This window comes from Denticeps clupeoides, chromosome 3 (assembly GCF_900700375.1).
Source record: "Denticeps clupeoides chromosome 3, fDenClu1.1, whole genome shotgun sequence".
Lineage (NCBI taxonomy): Eukaryota > Metazoa > Chordata > Actinopteri > Clupeiformes > Denticipitidae > Denticeps > Denticeps clupeoides.
The window spans coordinates 18,362,800-18,381,095 of record NC_041709.1 but is presented as its reverse complement, the minus strand read 5'-3'; the positions used below and the strand labels follow the sequence as shown (position 1 = coordinate 18,381,095).

General features: G+C 35.0%; 26 non-coding genes across 26 annotated transcripts; all 26 read left to right on the top strand.

Annotated features, from left to right (window-relative positions):
- Nucleotides 1-330: 330 nt before the first annotated feature.
- Nucleotides 331-549, top strand: LOC114787182 (small nucleolar RNA U3). Its single transcript, XR_003749317.1, has one exon. It is a non-coding gene; the product is annotated as a small nucleolar RNA U3 (small nucleolar RNA).
- Nucleotides 550-994: 445 nt separating this feature from the next.
- On the top strand, nucleotides 995-1,215 carry LOC114787202 (small nucleolar RNA U3). The gene has a single exon (XR_003749337.1). It is a non-coding gene; the product is annotated as a small nucleolar RNA U3 (small nucleolar RNA).
- A 524-nt stretch (nucleotides 1,216-1,739) lies between these two features.
- Nucleotides 1,740-1,958, top strand: LOC114787187 (small nucleolar RNA U3). Its single transcript, XR_003749322.1, has one exon. It is a non-coding gene; the product is annotated as a small nucleolar RNA U3 (small nucleolar RNA).
- A 445-nt stretch (nucleotides 1,959-2,403) lies between these two features.
- On the top strand, nucleotides 2,404-2,624 carry LOC114787188 (small nucleolar RNA U3). The gene has a single exon (XR_003749323.1). It is a non-coding gene; the product is annotated as a small nucleolar RNA U3 (small nucleolar RNA).
- A 524-nt stretch (nucleotides 2,625-3,148) lies between these two features.
- On the top strand, nucleotides 3,149-3,367 carry LOC114787282 (small nucleolar RNA U3). The gene has a single exon (XR_003749398.1). It is a non-coding gene; the product is annotated as a small nucleolar RNA U3 (small nucleolar RNA).
- Nucleotides 3,368-3,813: 446 nt separating this feature from the next.
- On the top strand, nucleotides 3,814-4,034 carry LOC114787218 (small nucleolar RNA U3). The gene has a single exon (XR_003749353.1). It is a non-coding gene; the product is annotated as a small nucleolar RNA U3 (small nucleolar RNA).
- A 524-nt stretch (nucleotides 4,035-4,558) lies between these two features.
- LOC114787280 (small nucleolar RNA U3) lies at nucleotides 4,559-4,777 on the top strand. Its single transcript, XR_003749397.1, has one exon. It is a non-coding gene; the product is annotated as a small nucleolar RNA U3 (small nucleolar RNA).
- A 445-nt stretch (nucleotides 4,778-5,222) lies between these two features.
- On the top strand, nucleotides 5,223-5,443 carry LOC114787201 (small nucleolar RNA U3). The gene has a single exon (XR_003749336.1). It is a non-coding gene; the product is annotated as a small nucleolar RNA U3 (small nucleolar RNA).
- A 523-nt stretch (nucleotides 5,444-5,966) lies between these two features.
- On the top strand, nucleotides 5,967-6,185 carry LOC114787279 (small nucleolar RNA U3). The gene has a single exon (XR_003749396.1). It is a non-coding gene; the product is annotated as a small nucleolar RNA U3 (small nucleolar RNA).
- A 447-nt stretch (nucleotides 6,186-6,632) lies between these two features.
- Nucleotides 6,633-6,853, top strand: LOC114787200 (small nucleolar RNA U3). Its single transcript, XR_003749335.1, has one exon. It is a non-coding gene; the product is annotated as a small nucleolar RNA U3 (small nucleolar RNA).
- A 523-nt stretch (nucleotides 6,854-7,376) lies between these two features.
- Nucleotides 7,377-7,595, top strand: LOC114787278 (small nucleolar RNA U3). Its single transcript, XR_003749395.1, has one exon. It is a non-coding gene; the product is annotated as a small nucleolar RNA U3 (small nucleolar RNA).
- Nucleotides 7,596-8,040: 445 nt separating this feature from the next.
- On the top strand, nucleotides 8,041-8,261 carry LOC114787199 (small nucleolar RNA U3). The gene has a single exon (XR_003749334.1). It is a non-coding gene; the product is annotated as a small nucleolar RNA U3 (small nucleolar RNA).
- A 523-nt stretch (nucleotides 8,262-8,784) lies between these two features.
- LOC114787277 (small nucleolar RNA U3) lies at nucleotides 8,785-9,003 on the top strand. Its single transcript, XR_003749394.1, has one exon. It is a non-coding gene; the product is annotated as a small nucleolar RNA U3 (small nucleolar RNA).
- A 445-nt stretch (nucleotides 9,004-9,448) lies between these two features.
- On the top strand, nucleotides 9,449-9,669 carry LOC114787198 (small nucleolar RNA U3). Its single transcript, XR_003749333.1, has one exon. It is a non-coding gene; the product is annotated as a small nucleolar RNA U3 (small nucleolar RNA).
- Nucleotides 9,670-10,192: 523 nt separating this feature from the next.
- On the top strand, nucleotides 10,193-10,411 carry LOC114787270 (small nucleolar RNA U3). Its single transcript, XR_003749387.1, has one exon. It is a non-coding gene; the product is annotated as a small nucleolar RNA U3 (small nucleolar RNA).
- A 445-nt stretch (nucleotides 10,412-10,856) lies between these two features.
- LOC114787197 (small nucleolar RNA U3) lies at nucleotides 10,857-11,077 on the top strand. Its single transcript, XR_003749332.1, has one exon. It is a non-coding gene; the product is annotated as a small nucleolar RNA U3 (small nucleolar RNA).
- A 523-nt stretch (nucleotides 11,078-11,600) lies between these two features.
- LOC114787179 (small nucleolar RNA U3) lies at nucleotides 11,601-11,819 on the top strand. The gene has a single exon (XR_003749314.1). It is a non-coding gene; the product is annotated as a small nucleolar RNA U3 (small nucleolar RNA).
- Nucleotides 11,820-12,266: 447 nt separating this feature from the next.
- LOC114787196 (small nucleolar RNA U3) lies at nucleotides 12,267-12,487 on the top strand. Its single transcript, XR_003749331.1, has one exon. It is a non-coding gene; the product is annotated as a small nucleolar RNA U3 (small nucleolar RNA).
- A 524-nt stretch (nucleotides 12,488-13,011) lies between these two features.
- On the top strand, nucleotides 13,012-13,230 carry LOC114787276 (small nucleolar RNA U3). Its single transcript, XR_003749393.1, has one exon. It is a non-coding gene; the product is annotated as a small nucleolar RNA U3 (small nucleolar RNA).
- A 446-nt stretch (nucleotides 13,231-13,676) lies between these two features.
- LOC114787195 (small nucleolar RNA U3) lies at nucleotides 13,677-13,897 on the top strand. The gene has a single exon (XR_003749330.1). It is a non-coding gene; the product is annotated as a small nucleolar RNA U3 (small nucleolar RNA).
- A 524-nt stretch (nucleotides 13,898-14,421) lies between these two features.
- Nucleotides 14,422-14,640, top strand: LOC114787181 (small nucleolar RNA U3). The gene has a single exon (XR_003749316.1). It is a non-coding gene; the product is annotated as a small nucleolar RNA U3 (small nucleolar RNA).
- A 445-nt stretch (nucleotides 14,641-15,085) lies between these two features.
- LOC114787194 (small nucleolar RNA U3) lies at nucleotides 15,086-15,306 on the top strand. The gene has a single exon (XR_003749329.1). It is a non-coding gene; the product is annotated as a small nucleolar RNA U3 (small nucleolar RNA).
- A 524-nt stretch (nucleotides 15,307-15,830) lies between these two features.
- On the top strand, nucleotides 15,831-16,049 carry LOC114787184 (small nucleolar RNA U3). Its single transcript, XR_003749319.1, has one exon. It is a non-coding gene; the product is annotated as a small nucleolar RNA U3 (small nucleolar RNA).
- A 445-nt stretch (nucleotides 16,050-16,494) lies between these two features.
- Nucleotides 16,495-16,715, top strand: LOC114787193 (small nucleolar RNA U3). The gene has a single exon (XR_003749328.1). It is a non-coding gene; the product is annotated as a small nucleolar RNA U3 (small nucleolar RNA).
- A 523-nt stretch (nucleotides 16,716-17,238) lies between these two features.
- Nucleotides 17,239-17,457, top strand: LOC114787275 (small nucleolar RNA U3). The gene has a single exon (XR_003749392.1). It is a non-coding gene; the product is annotated as a small nucleolar RNA U3 (small nucleolar RNA).
- A 445-nt stretch (nucleotides 17,458-17,902) lies between these two features.
- On the top strand, nucleotides 17,903-18,123 carry LOC114787217 (small nucleolar RNA U3). The gene has a single exon (XR_003749352.1). It is a non-coding gene; the product is annotated as a small nucleolar RNA U3 (small nucleolar RNA).
- The last annotated feature ends 173 nt before the right edge of the window (nucleotides 18,124-18,296 follow it).

The window sequence follows — 18,296 nt, the reverse complement described above, 5'->3', positions numbered from 1 at the left end:
AAAAAGTCAACGTGTTTATGAGGCTTGGAAATTAATCCCTTTACTATCCAATTTCAATAAACACAGTAAAGATGAGCTAGTTTTCTCCACCTACAACTATTGGTAAGATTGAGGAAACATCAAAAGAGAACTTTGCAATGAAATGTTTGATTGTATACATTCTACTGAATGAAACTTGTAACACCACATAGAGCAGCATATGCCTTGATTTCACAGCATTTTCGTTTTTGATCCTAAAAATCACGGCATTATTGTTTTGTTAGCGCCACTCACCAACTTTGGAAACATTAAGCATGGAACTCAGAAAGGTCATCAAAACCTATCGCCCTTAAGACTATACTTTCAGGGATCATTTCTATAGTTATTGACTTGGAAACGTGAAATGAAAGTAGTGTCTCACTACTCACGATGGTGATTTGTAATGCTTTTCTTTGAGCATGAGTCAGACAATGGTGGGGTTTGTTTCAACTCTTTACCGTATGTTGCTGATGATTGTTCTTGTTGTCTCTTTTAGAGACGCAAGAGAGAAGAAAGCATATTCAGAGTGATTGGTGCATTTGTTTATTGTCCTCAGTGGTGGCATAGTAAAATAAAATTTAGGAGGTGTCTTTGTTCAGATTTGTTTTACAATCAGTAAAATCTCATGAATTGTCCTTCATTGAGCAAATTGTAAAAACGTTTACCATAAAATCATTAGGCTCAGACAGATTTTACCCTATCGTACAATTTGAAGAAGCACAATTAGGATAAGAAGACTTCGTTTTCTCCACTTGCAACTATACGAAGGATAAAGAAGCACCCAACAAGAATTTTTGCAATGAAATATTCAAATGTTTACATTTTAATGAATGGAGCTTTTAATACTACGCAGAACTTGATTTGGTCTTCCACTTTGATACTAAATTTACAGTATATTCGTTTTTGTTTGCACGACTCAGCATATTTGTAAACATTAATCATGGAACTCAGATGGTCAATAAAACCAATCAGCATTAAGACTATACTTTCAGGGAATATTTCTTTAGTTTTTGGCTTGGAAACGTGAAAAGAAAGTTATTTTCCACTTCTCACGATGATGATTTGTGATGCTTTTCTTTAAACCCCTGAGTCAGACATTGGAGGGGTCTATTGAACCTTTTTCAGTATGTTGCTGATGATTGTTCTTGTTATTCTCTTTTAGAGACGCAAGAGAGAAGAAAGCATGTTCAGAGTGGCAGGACTTTCGTAATAAATATGTTTATTCTTTTAATTGATTGAAATGCCATGTCCTTAATGGAGCCATAGCAAACCAAGATTTACGATGTGTATTTAGTTTGTACTGTTTAGAAATCCATGAGGAATCAGATCGATTTTGGCATTGAAGTCAACAATTCGTATTGATTGCCATCGCTAGTTGAGCATGCTGTAAAAAAAGTCAACGTGTTTATGAGGCTTGGACATTAATCCCTTTACTATCCAATTTCAATAAACACAGTAAAGATGAGCTAGTTTTCTCCACCTACAACTATTGGTAAGATTGAGGAAACATAAAAAAGAGAACTTTGCAATGAAATGTTTGATTGTATACATTCTACTGAATGAAACTTGTAACACCACATAGAGCAGCATATGCCTTGATTTCACAGCATTTTCGTTTTTGATCCTAAAAATCACGGCATTATTGTTTTGTTAGCGCCACTCACCAACTTTGGAAACATTAAGCATGGAACTCAGAAAGGTCATCAAAACCTATCGCCCTTAAGACTATACTTTCCGGGATCATTTCTATAGTTATTGAATTGGAAACGTGAAATGAAAGTAGTGTCTCACTACTCACGATGATGATTTGTAATGCTTTTCTTTGAGCATGAGTCAGACAATGGTGGGGTTTGTTTCAACTCTTTACCGTATGTTGCTGATGATTGTTCTTGTTGTCTCTCTTAGAGACGCAAGAGAGAAGAAAGCATATTCAGAGTGATTGGTGCATTTGTTTATTGTCCTCAGTGGTGGCATAGTAAAATAAAATTTAGGAGGTGTCTTTGTTCTGATTTGTTTTACAATCAGTAAAATCTCATGAATTGTCCTTCATTGAGCAAATTGTAAAAACGTTTACCATAAAATCATTAGGCTCAGACAGATTTTACCCTATCGTACAATTTGAAGAAGCACAATTAGGATAAGAAGACTTCGTTTTCTCCACTTGCAACTATACGAAGGATAAAGAAGCACCCAACAAGAATTTTTGCAATGAAATATTCAAATGTTTACATTTTAATGAATGGAGCTTGTAATACTACGCAGAACTTGATTTGGTCTTCCACTTTGATACTAAATTTACAGTATATTCGTTTTTGTTTGCACGACTCAGCATATTTGTAAACATTAATCATGGAACTCAGATGGTCAATAAAACCAATCAGCATTAAGACTATACTTTCAGGGAATATTTCTTTAGTTTTTGGCTTGGAAACGTGAAAAGAAAGTTATTTTCCACTTCTCACGATGATGATTTGTGATGCTTTTCTTTAAACCCCTGAGTCAGACATTGGAGGGGTCTATTGAACCTTTTTCAGTATGTTGCTGATGATTGTTCTTGTTATTCTCTTTTAGAGACGCAAGAGAGAAGAAAGCATGTTCTGAGTGGCAGGACTTTCGTAATAAACATGTTTATTCTTTTAATTGATTGAAATGCCATGTCCTTAATGGAGCCATAGCAAACCAAGATTTACGATGTGTATTTAGTTTGTACTGTTTAGAAATCCATGAGGAATCAGATCAATTTTGGCATTGAAGTCAACAATTCGTATGTGATTGCCATCGCTAGTTGAGCATGCTGTAAAAAAAGTCAACGTGTTTATGAGGCTTGGACATTAATCCCTTTACTATCCAATTTCAATAAACACAGTAAAGATGAGCTAGTTTTCTCCACCTACAACTATTGGTAAGATTGAGGAAACATCAAAAGATAACTTTGCAATGAAATGTTTGATTGTATACATTCTACTGAATGAAACTTGTAACACCACATAGAGCAGCATATGCCTTGATTTCACAGCATTTTCGTTTTTGATCCTAAAAATCACGGCATTATTGTTTTGTTAGCGCCACTCACCAACTTTGGAAACATTAAGCATGGAACTCAGAAAGGTCATCAAAACCTATCGCCCTTAAGACTATACTTTCAGGGATCATTTCTATAGTTATTGACTTGGAAACGTGAAATGAAAGTAGTGTCTCACTACTCACGATGATGATTTGTAATGCTTTTCTTTGAGCATGAGTCAGACAATGGTGGGGTTTGTTTCAACTCTTTACCGTATGTTGCTGATGATTGTTCTTGTTGTCTCTTTTAGAGACGCAAGAGAGAAGAAAGCATATTCAGAGTGATTGGTGCATTTGTTTATTGTCCTCAGTGGTGGCATAGTAAAATAAAATTTAGGAGGTGTCTTTGTTCTGATTTGTTTTACAATCAGTAAAATCTCATGAATTGTCCTTCATTGAGCAAATTGTAAAAACGTTTACCATAAAATCATTAGGCTCAGACAGATTTTACCCTATCGTACAATTTGAAGAAGCACAATTAGGATAAGAAGACTTCGTTTTCTCCACCTTGCAACTATACGAAGGATAAAGAAGCACCCAACAAGAATTTTTGCAATGAAATATTCAAATGTTTACATTTTAATGAATGGAGCTTGTAATACTACGCAGAACTTGATTTGGTCTTCCACTTTGATACTAAATTTACAGTATATTCGTTTTTGTTTGCACGACTCAGCATATTTGTAAACATTAATCATGGAACTCAGATGGTCAATAAAACCAATCAGCATTAAGACTATACTTTCAGGGAATATTTCTTTAGTTTTTGGCTTGGAAACGTGAAAAGAAAGTTATTTTCCACTTCTCACGATGATGATTTGTGATGCTTTTCTTTAAACCCCTGAGTCAGACATTGAAGGGGTCTATTGAAGCTTTTTCAGTATGTTGCTGATGATTGTTCTTGTTATTCTCTTTTAGAGACGCAAGAGAGAAGAAAGCATGTTCAGAGTGGCAGGACTTTCGTAATAAATATGTTTATTCTTTTAATTGATTGAAATGCCATGTCCTTAATGGAGCCATAGCAAACCAAGATTTACGATGTGTATTTAGTTTGTACTGTTTAGAAATCCATGAGGAATCAGATCGATTTTGGCATTGAAGTCAACAATTCGTATGTGATTGCCATCGCTAGTTGAGCATGCTGTAAAAAAAGTCAACGTGTTTATGAGGCTTGGACATTAATCCCTTTACTATCCAATTTCAATAAACACAGTAAAGATGAGCTAGTTTTCTCCACCTACAACTATTGGTAAGATTGAGGAAACATCAAAAGAGAACTTTGCAATGAAATGTTTGATTGTATACATTCTACTGAATGAAACTTGTAACACCACATAGAGCAGCATATGCCTTGATTTCACAGCATTTTCGTTTTTGATCCTAAAAATCACGGCATTATTGTTTTGTTAGCGCCACTCACCAACTTTGGAAACATTAAGCATGGAACTCAGAAAGGTCATCAAAACCTATCGCCCTTAAGACTATACTTTCAGGGATCATTTCTATAGTTATTGACTTGGAAACGTGAAATGAAAGTAGTGTCTCACTACTCACGATGATGATTTGTAATGCTTTTCTTTGAGCATGAGTCAGACAATGGTGGGGTTTGTTTCAACTCTTTACCGTATGTTGCTGATGATTGTTCTTGTTGTCTCTTTTAGAGACGCAAGAGAGAAGAAAGCATATTCAGAGTGATTGGTGCATTTGTTTATTGTCCTCAGTGGTGGCATAGTAAAATAAAATTTAGGAGGTGTCTTTGTTCTGATTTGTTTTACAATCAGTAAAATCTCATGAATTGTCCTTCATTGAGCAAATTGTAAAAACGTTTACCATAAAATCATTAGGCTCAGACAGATTTTACCCTATCGTACAATTTGAAGAAGCACAATTAGGATAAGAAGACTTCGTTTTCTCCACTTGCAACTATACGAAGGATAAAGAAGCACCCAACAAGAATGTTTGCAATGAAATATTCAAATGTTTACATTTTAATGAATGGAGCTTGTAATACTACGCAGAACTTGATTTGGTCTACCACTTTGATACTAAATTTACAGTATATTCGTTTTTGTTTGCACGACTCAGCATATTTGTAAACATTAATCATGGAACTCAGATGGTCAATAAAACCAATCAGCATTAAGACTATACTTTCAGGGAATATTTCTTTAGTTTTTGGCTTGGAAACGTGAAAAGAAAGTTATTTTCCACTTCTCACGATGATGATTTGTGATGCTTTTCTTTAAACCCCTGAGTCAGACATTGGAGGGGTCTATTGAACCTTTTTCAGTATGTTGCTGATGATTGTTCTTGTTATTCTCTTTTAGAGACGCAAGAGAGAAGAAAGCATGTTCAGAGTGGCAGGACTTTCGTAATAAATATGTTTATTCTTTTAATTGATTGAAATGCCATGTCCTTAATGGAGCCATAGCAAACCAAGATTTACGATGTGTATTTAGTTTGTACTGTTTAGAAATCCATGAGGAATCAGATCGATTTTGGCATTGAAGTCAACAATTCGTTGTGATTGCCATCGCTAGTTGAGCATGCTGTAAAAAAAGTCAACGTGTTTATGAGGCTTGGACATTAATCCCTTTACTATCCAATTTCAATAAACACAGTAAAGATGAGCTAGTTTTCTCCACCTACAACTATTGGTAAGATTGAGGAAACATAAAAAGAGAACTTTGCAATGAAATGTTTGATTGTATACATTCTACTGAATGAAACTTGTAACACCACATAGAGCAGCATATGCCTTGATTTCACAGCATTTTCGTTTTTGATCCTAAAAATCACGGCATTATTGTTTTGTTAGCGCCACTCACCAACTTTGGAAACATTAAGCATGGAACTCAGAAAGGTCATCAAAACCTATCGCCCTTAAGACTATACTTTCAGGGATCATTTCTATAGTTATTGACTTGGAAACGTGAAATGAAAGTAGTGTCTCACTACTCACGATGATGATTTGTAATGCTTTTCTTTGAGCATGAGTCAGACAATGGTGGGGTTTGTTTCAACTCTTTACCGTATGTTGCTGATGATTGTTCTTGTTGTCTCTTTTAGAGACGCAAGAGAGAAGAAAGCATATTCAGAGTGATTGGTGCATTTGTTTATTGTCCTCAGTGGTGGCATAGTAAAATAAAATTTAGGAGGTGTCTTTGTTCATGATTTGTTTTACAATCAGTAAAATCTCATGAATTTGTCCTTCATTGAGCAAATTGTAAAAACGTTTACCATAAAATCATTAGGCTCAGACAGATTTTACCCTATCGTACAATTTGAAGAAGCACAATTAGGATAAGAAGACTTCGTTTTCTCCACTTGCAACTATACGAAGGATAAAGAAGCACCCAACAAGAATTTTTGCAATGAAATATTCAAATGTTTACATTTTAATGAATGGAGCTTGTAATACTACGCAGAACTTGATTTGGTCTTCCACTTTGATACTAAATTTACAGTATATTCGTTTTTGTTTGCACGACTCAGCATATTTGTAAACATTAATCATGGAACTCAGATGGTCAATAAAACCAATCAGCATTAAGACTATACTTTCAGGGAATATTTCTTTAGTTTTTGGCTTGGAAACGTGAAAAGAAAGTTATTTTCCACTTCTCACGATGATGATTTGTGATGCTTTTCTTTAAACCCCTGAGTCAGACATTGGAGGGGTCTATTGAACCTTTTTCAGTATGTTGCTGATGATTGTTCTTGTTATTCTCTTTTAGAGACGCAAGAGAGAAGAAAGCATGTTCAGAGTGGCAGGACTTTCGTAATAAATATGTTTATTCTTTTAATTGATTGAAATGCCATGTCCTTAATGGAGCCATAGCAAACCAAGATTTACGATGTGTATTTAGTTTGTACTGTTTAGAAATCCATGAGGAATCAGATCGATTTTGGCATTGAAGTCAACAATTCGTTGTGATTGCCATCGCTAGTTGAGCATGCTGTAAAAAAAGTCAACGTGTTTATGAGGCTTGGACATTAATCCCTTTACTATCCAATTTCAATAAACACAGTAAAGATGAGCTAGTTTTCTCCACCTACAACTATTGGTAAGATTGAGGAAACATCAAAAGAGAACTTTGCAATGAAATGTTTGATTGTATACATTCTACTGAATGAAACTTGTAACACCACATAGAGCAGCATATGCCTTGATTTCACAGCATTTTCGTTTTTGATCCTAAAAATCACGGCATTATTGTTTTGTTAGCGCCACTCACCAACTTTGGAAACATTAAGCATGGAACTCAGAAAGGTCATCAAAACCTATCGCCCTTAAGACTATACTTTCAGGGATCATTTCTATAGTTATTGACTTGGAAACGTGAAATGAAAGTAGTGTCTCACTACTCACGATGATGATTTGTAATGCTTTTCTTTGAGCATGAGTCAGACAATGGTGGGGTTTGTTTCAACTCTTTACCGTATGTTGCTGATGATTGTTCTTGTTGTCTCTTTTAGAGACGCAAGAGAGAAGAAAGCATATTCAGAGTGATTGGTGCATTTGTTTATTGTCCTCAGTGGTGGCATAGTAAAATAAAATTTAGGAGGTGTCTTTGTTCTGATTTGTTTTACAATCAGTAAAATCTCATGAATTGTCCTTCATTGAGCAAATTGTAAAAACGTTTACCATAAAATCATTAGGCTCAGACAGATTTTACCCTATCGTACAATTTGAAGAAGCACAATTAGGATAAGAAGACTTCGTTTTCTCCACTTGCAACTATACGAAGGATAAAGAAGCACCCAACAAGAATTTTTGCAATGAAATATTCAAATGTTTACATTTTAATGAATGGAGCTTGTAATACTACGCAGAACTTGATTTGGTCTTCCACTTTGATACTAAATTTACAGTATATTCGTTTTTGTTTGCACGACTCAGCATATTTGTAAACATTAATCATGGAACTCAGATGGTCAATAAAACCAATCAGCATTAAGACTATACTTTCAGGGAATATTTCTTTAGTTTTTGGCTTGGAAACGTGAAAAGAAAGTTATTTTCCACTTCTCACGATGATGATTTGTGATGCTTTTCTTTAAACCCCTGAGTCAGACATTGGAGGGGTCTATTGAACCTTTTTCAGTATGTTGCTGATGATTGTTCTTGTTATTCTCTTTTAGAGACGCAAGAGAGAAGAAAGCATGTTCAGAGTGGCAGGACTTTCGTAATAAATATGTTTATTCTTTTAATTGATTGAAATGCCATGTCCTTAATGGAGCCATAGCAAACCAAGATTTACGATGTGTATTTAGTTTGTACTGTTTAGAAATCCATGAGGAATCAGATCGATTTTGGCATTGAAGTCAACAATTCGTATTGATTGCCATCGCTAGTTGAGCATGCTGTAAAAAAAGTCAACGTGTTTATGAGGCTTGGACATTAATCCCTTTACTATCCAATTTCAATAAACACAGTAAAGATGAGCTAGTTTTCTCCACCTACAACTATTGGTAAGATTGAGGAAACATCAAAAGAGAACTTTGCAATGAAATGTTTGATTGTATACATTCTACTGAATGAAACTTGTAACACCACATAGAGCAGCATATGCCTTGATTTCACAGCATTTTCGTTTTTGATCCTAAAAATCACGGCATTATTGTTTTGTTAGCGCCACTCACCAACTTTGGAAACATTAAGCATGGAACTCAGAAAGGTCATCAAAACCTATCGCCCTTAAGACTATACTTTCAGGGATCATTTCTATAGTTATTGACTTGGAAACGTGAAATGAAAGTAGTGTCTCACTACTCACGATGATGATTTGTAATGCTTTTCTTTGAGCATGAGTCAGACAATGGTGGGGTTTGTTTCAACTCTTTACCGTATGTTGCTGATGATTGTTCTTGTTGTCTCTTTTAGAGACGCAAGAGAGAAGAAAGCATATTCAGAGTGATTGGTGCATTTGTTTATTGTCCTCAGTGGTGGCATAGTAAAATAAAATTTAGGAGGTGTCTTTGTTCTGATTTGTTTTACAATCAGTAAAATCTCATGAATTGTCCTTCATTGAGCAAATTGTAAAAACGTTTACCATAAAATCATTAGGCTCAGACAGATTTTACCCTATCGTACAATTTGAAGAAGCACAATTAGGATAAGAAGACTTCGTTTTCTCCACTTGCAACTATACGAAGGATAAAGAAGCACCCAACAAGAATTTTTGCAATGAAATATTCAAATGTTTACATTTTAATGAATGGAGCTTGTAATACTACGCAGAACTTGATTTGGTCTTCCACTTTGATACTAAATTTACAGTATATTCGTTTTTGTTTGCACGACTCAGCATATTTGTAAACATTAATCATGGAACTCAGATGGTCAATAAAACCAATCAGCATTAAGACTATACTTTCAGGGAATATTTCTTTAGTTTTTGGCTTGGAAACGTGAAAAGAAAGTTATTTTCCACTTCTCACGATGATGATTTGTGATGCTTTTCTTTAAACCCCTGAGTCAGACATTGGAGGGGTCTATTGAACCTTTTTCAGTATGTTGCTGATGATTGTTCTTGTTATTCTCTTTTAGAGACGCAAGAGAGAAGAAAGCATGTTCAGAGTGGCAGGACTTTCGTAATAAATATGTTTATTCTTTTAATTGATTGAAATGCCATGTCCTTAATGGAGCCATAGCAAACCAAGATTTACGATGTGTATTTAGTTTGTACTGTTTAGAAATCCATGAGGAATCAGATCGATTTTGGCATTGAAGTCAACAATTCGTTGTGATTGCCATCGCTAGTTGAGCATGCTGTAAAAAAAGTCAACGTGTTTATGAGGCTTGGACATTAATCCCTTTACTATCCAATTTCAATAAACACAGTAAAGATGAGCTAGTTTTCTCCACCTACAACTATTGGTAAGATTGAGGAAACATCAAAAGAGAACTTTGCAATGAAATGTTTGATTGTATACATTCTACTGAATGAAACTTGTAACACCACATAGAGCAGCATATGCCTTGATTTCACAGCATTTTCGTTTTTGATCCTAAAAATCACGGCATATTTGTTTTGTTAGCGCCACTCACCAACTTTGGAAACATTAAGCATGGAACTCAGAAAGGTCATCAAAACCTATTGCCCTTAAGACTATACTTTCAGGGATCATTTCTATAGTTTTTGACTTGGAAACGTGAAATGAAAGTAGTGTCTCACTACTCACGATGATGATTTGTAATGCTTTTCTTTGAGCATGAGTCAGACAATGGTGGGGTTTGTTTCAACTCTTTACCGTATGTTGCTGATGATTGTTCTTGTTGTCTCTTTTAGAGACGCAAGAGAGAAGAAAGCATATTCAGAGTGATTGGTGCATTTGTTTATTGTCCTCAGTGGTGGCATAGTAAAATAAAATTTAGGAGGTGTCTTTGTTCTGATTTGTTTTACAATCAGTAAAATCTCATGAATTGTCCTTCATTGAGCAAATTGTAAAAACGTTTACCATAAAATCATTAGGCTCAGACAGATTTTACCCTATCGTACAATTTGAAGAAGCACAATTAGGATAAGAAGACTTCGTTTTCTCCACTTGCAACTATACGAAGGATAAAGAAGCACCCAACAAGAATTTTTGCAATGAAATATTCAAATGTTTACATTTTAATGAATGGAGCTTGTAATACTACGCAGAACTTGATTTGGTCTTCCACTTTGATACTAAATTTACAGTATATTCGTTTTTGTTTGCACGACTCAGCATATTTGTAAACATTAATCATGGAACTCAGATGGTCAATAAAACCAATCAGCATTAAGACTATACTTTCAGGGAATATTTCTTTAGTTTTTGGCTTGGAAACGTGAAAAGAAAGTTATTTTCCACTTCTCACGATGATGATTTGTGATGCTTTTCTTTAAACCCCTGAGTCAGACATTGGAGGGGTCTATTGAACCTTTTTCAGTATGTTGCTGATGATTGTTCTTGTTATTCTCTTTTAGAGACGCAAGAGAGAAGAAAGCATGTTCAGAGTGGCAGGACTTTCGTAATAAATATGTTTATTCTTTTAATTGATTGAAATGCCATGTCCTTAATGGAGCCATAGCAAACCAAGATTTACGATGTGTATTTAGTTTGTACTGTTTAGAAATCCATGAGGAATCAGATCGATTTTGGCATTGAAGTCCACAATTCGTATTGATTGCCATCGCTAGTTGAGCATGCTGTAAAAAAAGTCAACGTGTTTATGAGGCTTGGACATTAATCCCTTTACTATCCAATTTCAATAAACACAGTAAAGATGAGCTAGTTTTCTCCACCTACAACTATTGGTAAGATTGAGGAAACATCAAAAGAGAACTTTGCAATGAAATGTTTGATTGTATACATTCTACTGAATGAAACTTGTAACACCACATAGAGCAGCATATGCCTTGATTTCACAGCATTTTCGTTTTTGATCCTAAAAATCACGGCATATTTGTTTTGTTAGCGCCACTCACCAACTTTGGAAACATTAAGCATGGAACTCAGAAAGGTCATCAAAACCTATCGCCCTTAAGACTATACTTTCAGGGATCATTTCTATAGTTATTGACTTGGAAACGTGAAATGAAAGTAGTGTCTCACTACTCACGATGATGATTTGTAATGCTTTTCTTTGAGCATGAGTCAGACAATGGTGGGGTTTGTTTCAACTCTTTACCGTATGTTGCTGATGATTGTTCTTGTTGTCTCTTTTGGAGACGCAAGAGAGAAGAAAGCATATTCAGAGTGATTGGTGCATTTGTTTATTGTCCTCAGTGGTGGCATAGTAAAATAAAATTTAGGAGGTGTCTTTGTTCTGATTTGTTTTACAATCAGTAAAATCTCATGAATTGTGTCCTTCATTGAGCAAATTGTAAAAACGTTTACCATAAAATCATTAGGCTCAGACAGATTTTACCCTATCGTACAATTTGAAGAAGCACAATTAGGATAAGAAGACTTCGTTTTCTCCACTTGCAACTATACGAAGGATAAAGAAGCACCCAACAAGAATTTTTGCAATGAAATATTCAAATGTTTACATTTTAATGAATGGAGCTTGTAATACTACGCAGAACTTGATTTGGTCTTCCACTTTGATACTAAATTCACAGTATATTCGTTTTTGTTTGCACGACTCAGCATATTTGTAAACATTAATCATGGAACTCAGATGGTCAATAAAACCAATCAGCATTAAGACTATACTTTCAGGGAATATTTCTTTAGTTTTTGGCTTGGAAACGTGAAAAGAAAGTTATTTTCCACTTCTCACGATGATGATTTGTGATGCTTTTCTTTAAACCCCTGAGTCAGACATTGGAGGGGTCTATTGAACCTTTTTCAGTATGTTGCTGATGATTGTTCTTGTTATTCTCTTTTAGAGACGCAAGAGAGAAGAAAGCATGTTCAGAGTGGCAGGACTTTCGTAATAAATATGTTTATTCTTTTAATTGATTGAAATGCCATGTCCTTAATGGAGCCATAGCAAACCAAGATTTACGATGTGTATTTAGTTTGTACTGTTTAGAAATCCATGAGGAATCAGATCGATTTTGGCATTGAAGTCAACAATTCGTATGTGATTGCCATCGCTAGTTGAGCATGCTGTAAAAAAAGTCAACGTGTTTATGAGGCTTGGACATTAATCCCTTTACTATCCAATTTCAATAAACACAGTAAAGATGAGCTAGTTTTCTCCACCTACAACTATTGGTAAGATTGAGGAAACATCAAAAGAGAACTTTGCAATGAAATGTTTGATTGTATACATTCTACTGAATGAAACTTGTAACACCACATAGAGCAGCATATGCCTTGATTTCACAGCATTTTCGTTTTTGATCCTAAAAATCACGGCATATTTGTTTTGTTAGCGCCACTCACCAACTTTGGAAACATTAAGCATGGAACTCAGAAAGGTCATCAAAACCTATCGCCCTTAAGACTATACTTTCAGGGATCATTTCTATAGTTATTGACTTGGAAACGTGAAATGAAAGTAGTGTCTCACTACTCACGATGATGATTTGTAATGCTTTTCTTTGAGCATGAGTCAGACAATGGTGGGGTTTGTTTCAACTCTTTACCGTATGTTGCTGATGATTGTTCTTGTTGTCTCTTTTAGAGACGCAAGAGAGAAGAAAGCATATTCAGAGTGATTGGTGCATTTGTTTATTGTCCTCAGTGGTGGCATAGTAAAATAAAATTTAGGAGGTGTCTTTGTTCTGATTTGTTTTACAATCAGTAAAATCTCATGAATTGTCCTTCATTGAGCAAATTGTAAAAACGTTTACCATAAAATCATTAGGCTCAGACAGATTTTACCCTATCGTACAATTTGAAGAAGCACAATTAGGATAAGAAGACTTCGTTTTCTCCACCTTGCAACTATACGAAGGATAAAGAAGCACCCAACAAGAATTTTTGCAATGAAATATTCAAATGTTTACATTTTAATGAATGGAGCTTGTAATACTACGCAGAACTTGATTTGGTCTTCCACTTTGATACTAAATTTACAGTATATTCGTTTTTGTTTGCACGACTCAGCATATTTGTAAACATTAATCATGGAACTCAGATGGTCAATAAAACCAATCAGCATTAAGACTATACTTTCAGGGAATATTTCTTTAGTTTTTGGCTTGGAAACGTGAAAAGAAAGTTATTTTCCACTTCTCACGATGATGATTTGTGATGCTTTTCTTTAAACCCCTGAGTCAGACATTGGAGGGGTCTATTGAACCTTTTTCAGTATGTTGCTGATGATTGTTCTTGTTATTCTCTTTTAGAGACGCAAGAGAGAAGAAAGCATGTTCAGAGTGGCAGGACTTTCGTAATAAATATGTTTATTCTTTTAATTGATTGAAATGCCATGTCCTTAATGGAGCCATAGCAAACCAAGATTTACGATGTGTATTTAGTTTGTACTGTTTAGAAATCCATGAGGAATCAGATCGATTTTGGCATTGAAGTCAACAATTCGTATGTGATTGCCATCGCTAGTTGAGCATGCTGTAAAAAAAGTCAACGTGTTTATGAGGCTTGGACATTAATCCCTTTACTATCCAATTTCAATAAACACAGTAAAGATGAGCTAGTTTTCTCCACCTACAACTATTGGTAAGATTGAGGAAACATCAAAAGAGAACTTTGCAATGAAATGTTTGATTGTATACATTCTACTGAATGAAACTTGTAACACCACATAGAGCAGCATATGCCTTGATTTCACAGCATTTTCGTTTTTGATCCTAAAAATCACGGCATATTTGTTTTGTTAGCGCCACTCACCAACTTTGGAAACATTAAGCATGGAACTCAGAAAGGTCATCAAAACCTATCGCCCTTAAGACTATACTTTCCGGGATCATTTCTATAGTTATTGACTTGGAAACGTGAAATGAAAGTAGTGTCTCACTACTCACGATGATGATTTGTAATGCTTTTCTTTGAGCATGAGTCAGACAATGGTGGGGTTTGTTTCAACTCTTTACCGTATGTTGCTGATGATTGTTCTTGTTGTCTCTTTTAGAGACGCAAGAGAGAAGAAAGCATATTCAGAGTGATTGGTGCATTTGTTTATTGTCCTCAGTGGTGGCATAGTAAAATAAAATTTAGGAGGTGTCTTTGTTCTGATTTGTTTTACAATCAGTAAAATCTCATGAATTGTCCTTCATTGAGCAAATTGTAAAAACGTTTACCATAAAATCATTAGGCTCAGACAGATTTTACCCTATCGTACAATTTGAAGAAGCACAATTAGGATAAGAAGACTTCGTTTTCTCCACTTGCAACTATACGAAGGATAAAGAAGCACCCAACAAGAATTTTTGCAATGAAATATTCAAATGTTTACATTTTAATGAATGGAGCTTGTAATACTACGCAGAACTTGATTTGGTCTTCCACTTTGATACTAAATTTACAGTATATTCGTTTTTGTTTGCACGACTCAGCATATTTGTAAACATTAATCATGGAACTCAGATGGTCAATAAAACCAATCAGCATTAAGACTATACTTTCAGGGAATATTTCTTTAGTTTTTGGCTTGGAAACGTGAAAAGAAAGTTATTTTCCACTTCTCACGATGATGATTTGTGATGCTTTTCTTTAAACCCCTGAGTCAGACATTGGAGGGGTCTATTGAACCTTTTTCAGTATGTTGCTGATGATTGTTCTTGTTATTCTCTTTTAGAGACGCAAGAGAGAAGAAAGCATGTTCAGAGTGGCAGGACTTTCGTAATAAATATGTTTATTCTTTTAATTGATTGAAATGCCATGTCCTTAATGGAGCCATAGCAAACCAAGATTTACGATGTGTATTTAGTTTGTACTGTTTAGAAATCCATGAGGAATCAGATCGATTTTGGCATTGAAGTCAACAATTCGTATGTGATTGCCATCGCTAGTTGAGCATGCTGTAAAAAAAGTCAACGTGTTTATGAGGCTTGGACATTAATCCCTTTACTATCCAATTTCAATAAACACAGTAAAGATGAGCTAGTTTTCTCCACCTACAACTATTGGTAAGATTGAGGAAACATCAAAAGAGAACTTTGCAATGAAATGTTTGATTGTATACATTCTACTGAATGAAACTTGTAACACCACATAGAGCAGCATATGCCTTGATTTCACAGCATTTTCGTTTTTGATCCTAAAAATCACGGCATATTTGTTTTGTTAGCGCCACTCACCAACTTTGGAAACATTAAGCATGGAACTCAGAAAGGTCATCAAAACCTATCGCCCTTAAGACTATACTTTCAGGGATCATTTCTCTAGTTATTGACTTGGAAACGTGAAATGAAAGTAGTGTCTCACTACTCACGATGATGATTTGTAATGCTTTTCTTTGAGCATGAGTCAGACAATGGTGGGGTTTGTTTCAACTCTTTACCGTATGTTGCTGATGATTGTTCTTGTTGTCTCTTTTAGAGACGCAAGAGAGAAGAAAGCATATTCAGAGTGATTGGTGCATTTGTTTATTGTCCTCAGTGGTGGCATAGTAAAATAAAATTTAGGAGGTGTCTTTGTTCTGATTTGTTTTACAATCAGTAAAATCTCATGAATTGTCCTTCATTGAGCAAATTGTAAAAACGTTTACCATAAAATCATTAGGCTCAGACAGATTTTACCCTATCGTACAATTTGAAGAAGCACAATTAGGATAAGAAGACTTCGTTTTCTCCACTTGCAACTATACGAAGGATAAAGAAGCACCCAACAAGAATTTTTGCAATGAAATATTCAAATGTTTACATTTTAATGAATGGAGCTTGTAATACTACGCAGAACTTGATTTGGTCTTCCACTTTGATACTAAATTCACAGTATATTCGTTTTTGTTTGCACGACTCAGCATATTTGTAAACATTAATCATGGAACTCAGATGGTCAATAAAACCAATCAGCATTAAGACTATACTTTCAGGGAATATTTCTTTAGTTTTTGGCTTGGAAACGTGAAAAGAAAGTTATTTTCCACTTCTCACGATGATGATTTGTGATGCTTTTCTTTAAACCCCTGAGTCAGACATTGGAGGGGTCTATTGAACCTTTTTCAGTATGTTGCTGATGATTGTTCTTGTTATTCTCTTTTAGAGACGCAAGAGAGAAGAAAGCATGTTCAGAGTGGCAGGACTTTCGTAATAAACATGTTTATTCTTTTAATTGATTGAAATGCCATGTCCTTAATGGAGCCATAGCAAACCAAGATTTACGATGTGTATTTAGTTTGTACTGTTTAGAAATCCATGAGGAATCAGATCGATTTTGGCATTGAAGTCAACAATTCGTATTGATTGCCATCGCTAGTTGAGCATGCTGTAAAAAAAGTCAACGTGTTTATGAGGCTTGGACATTAATCCCTTTACTATCCAATTTCAATAAACACAGTAAAGATGAGCTAGTTTTCTCCACCTACAACTATTGGTAAGATTGAGGAAACATCAAAAGAGAACTTTGCAATGAAATGTTTGATTGTATACATTCTACTGAATGAAACTTGTAACACCACATAGAGCAGCATATGCCTTGATTTCACAGCATTTTCGTTTTTGATCCTAAAAATCACGGCATATTTGTTTTGTTAGCGCCACTCACCAACTTTGGAAACATTAAGCATGGAACTCAGAAAGGTCATCAAAACCTATCGCCCTTAAGACTATACTTTCAGGGATCATTTCTATAGTTATTGACTTGGAAACGTGAAATGAAAGTAGTGTCTCACTACTCACGATGATGATTTGTAATGCTTTTCTTTGAGCATGAGTCAGACAATGGTGGGGTTTGTTTCAACTCTTTACCGTATGTTGCTGATGATTGTTCTTGTTGTCTCTTTTAGAGACGCAAGAGAGAAGAAAGCATATTCAGAGTGATTGGTGCATTTGTTTATTGTCCTCAGTGGTGGCATAGTAAAATAAAATTTAGGAGGTGTCTTTGTTCTGATTTGTTTTACAATCAGTAAAATCTCATGAATTGTCCTTCATTGAGCAAATTGTAAAAACGTTTACCATAAAATCATTAGGCTCAGACAGATTTTACCCTATCGTACAATTTGAAGAAGCACAATTAGGATAAGAAGACTTCGTTTTCTCCACTTGCAACTATACGAAGGATAAAGAAGCACCCAACAAGAATTTTTGCAATGAAATATTCAAATGTTTACATTTTAATGAATGGAGCTTGTAATACTACGCAGAACTTGATTTGGTCTTCCACTTTGATACTAAATTTACAGTATATTCGTTTTTGTTTGCACGACTCAGCATATTTGTAAACATTAATCATGGAACTCAGATGGTCAATAAAACCAATCAGCATTAAGACTATACTTTCAGGGAATATTTCTTTAGTTTTTGGCTTGGATACGTGAAAAGAAAGTTATTTTCCACTTCTCACGATGATGATTTGTGATGCTTTTCTTTAAACCCCTGAGTCAGACATTGGAGGGGTCTATTGAACCTTTTTCAGTATGTTGCTGATGATTGTTCTTGTTATTCTCTTTTAGAGACGCAAGAGAGAAGAAAGCATGTTCAGAGTGGCAGGACTTTCGTAATAAATATGTTTATTCTTTTAATTGATTGAAATGCCATGTCCTTAATGGAGCCATAGCAAACCAAGATTTACGATGTGTATTTAGTTTGTACTGTTTAGAAATCCATGAGGAATCAGATCGATTTTGGCATTGAAGTCAACAATTCGTTGTGATTGCCATC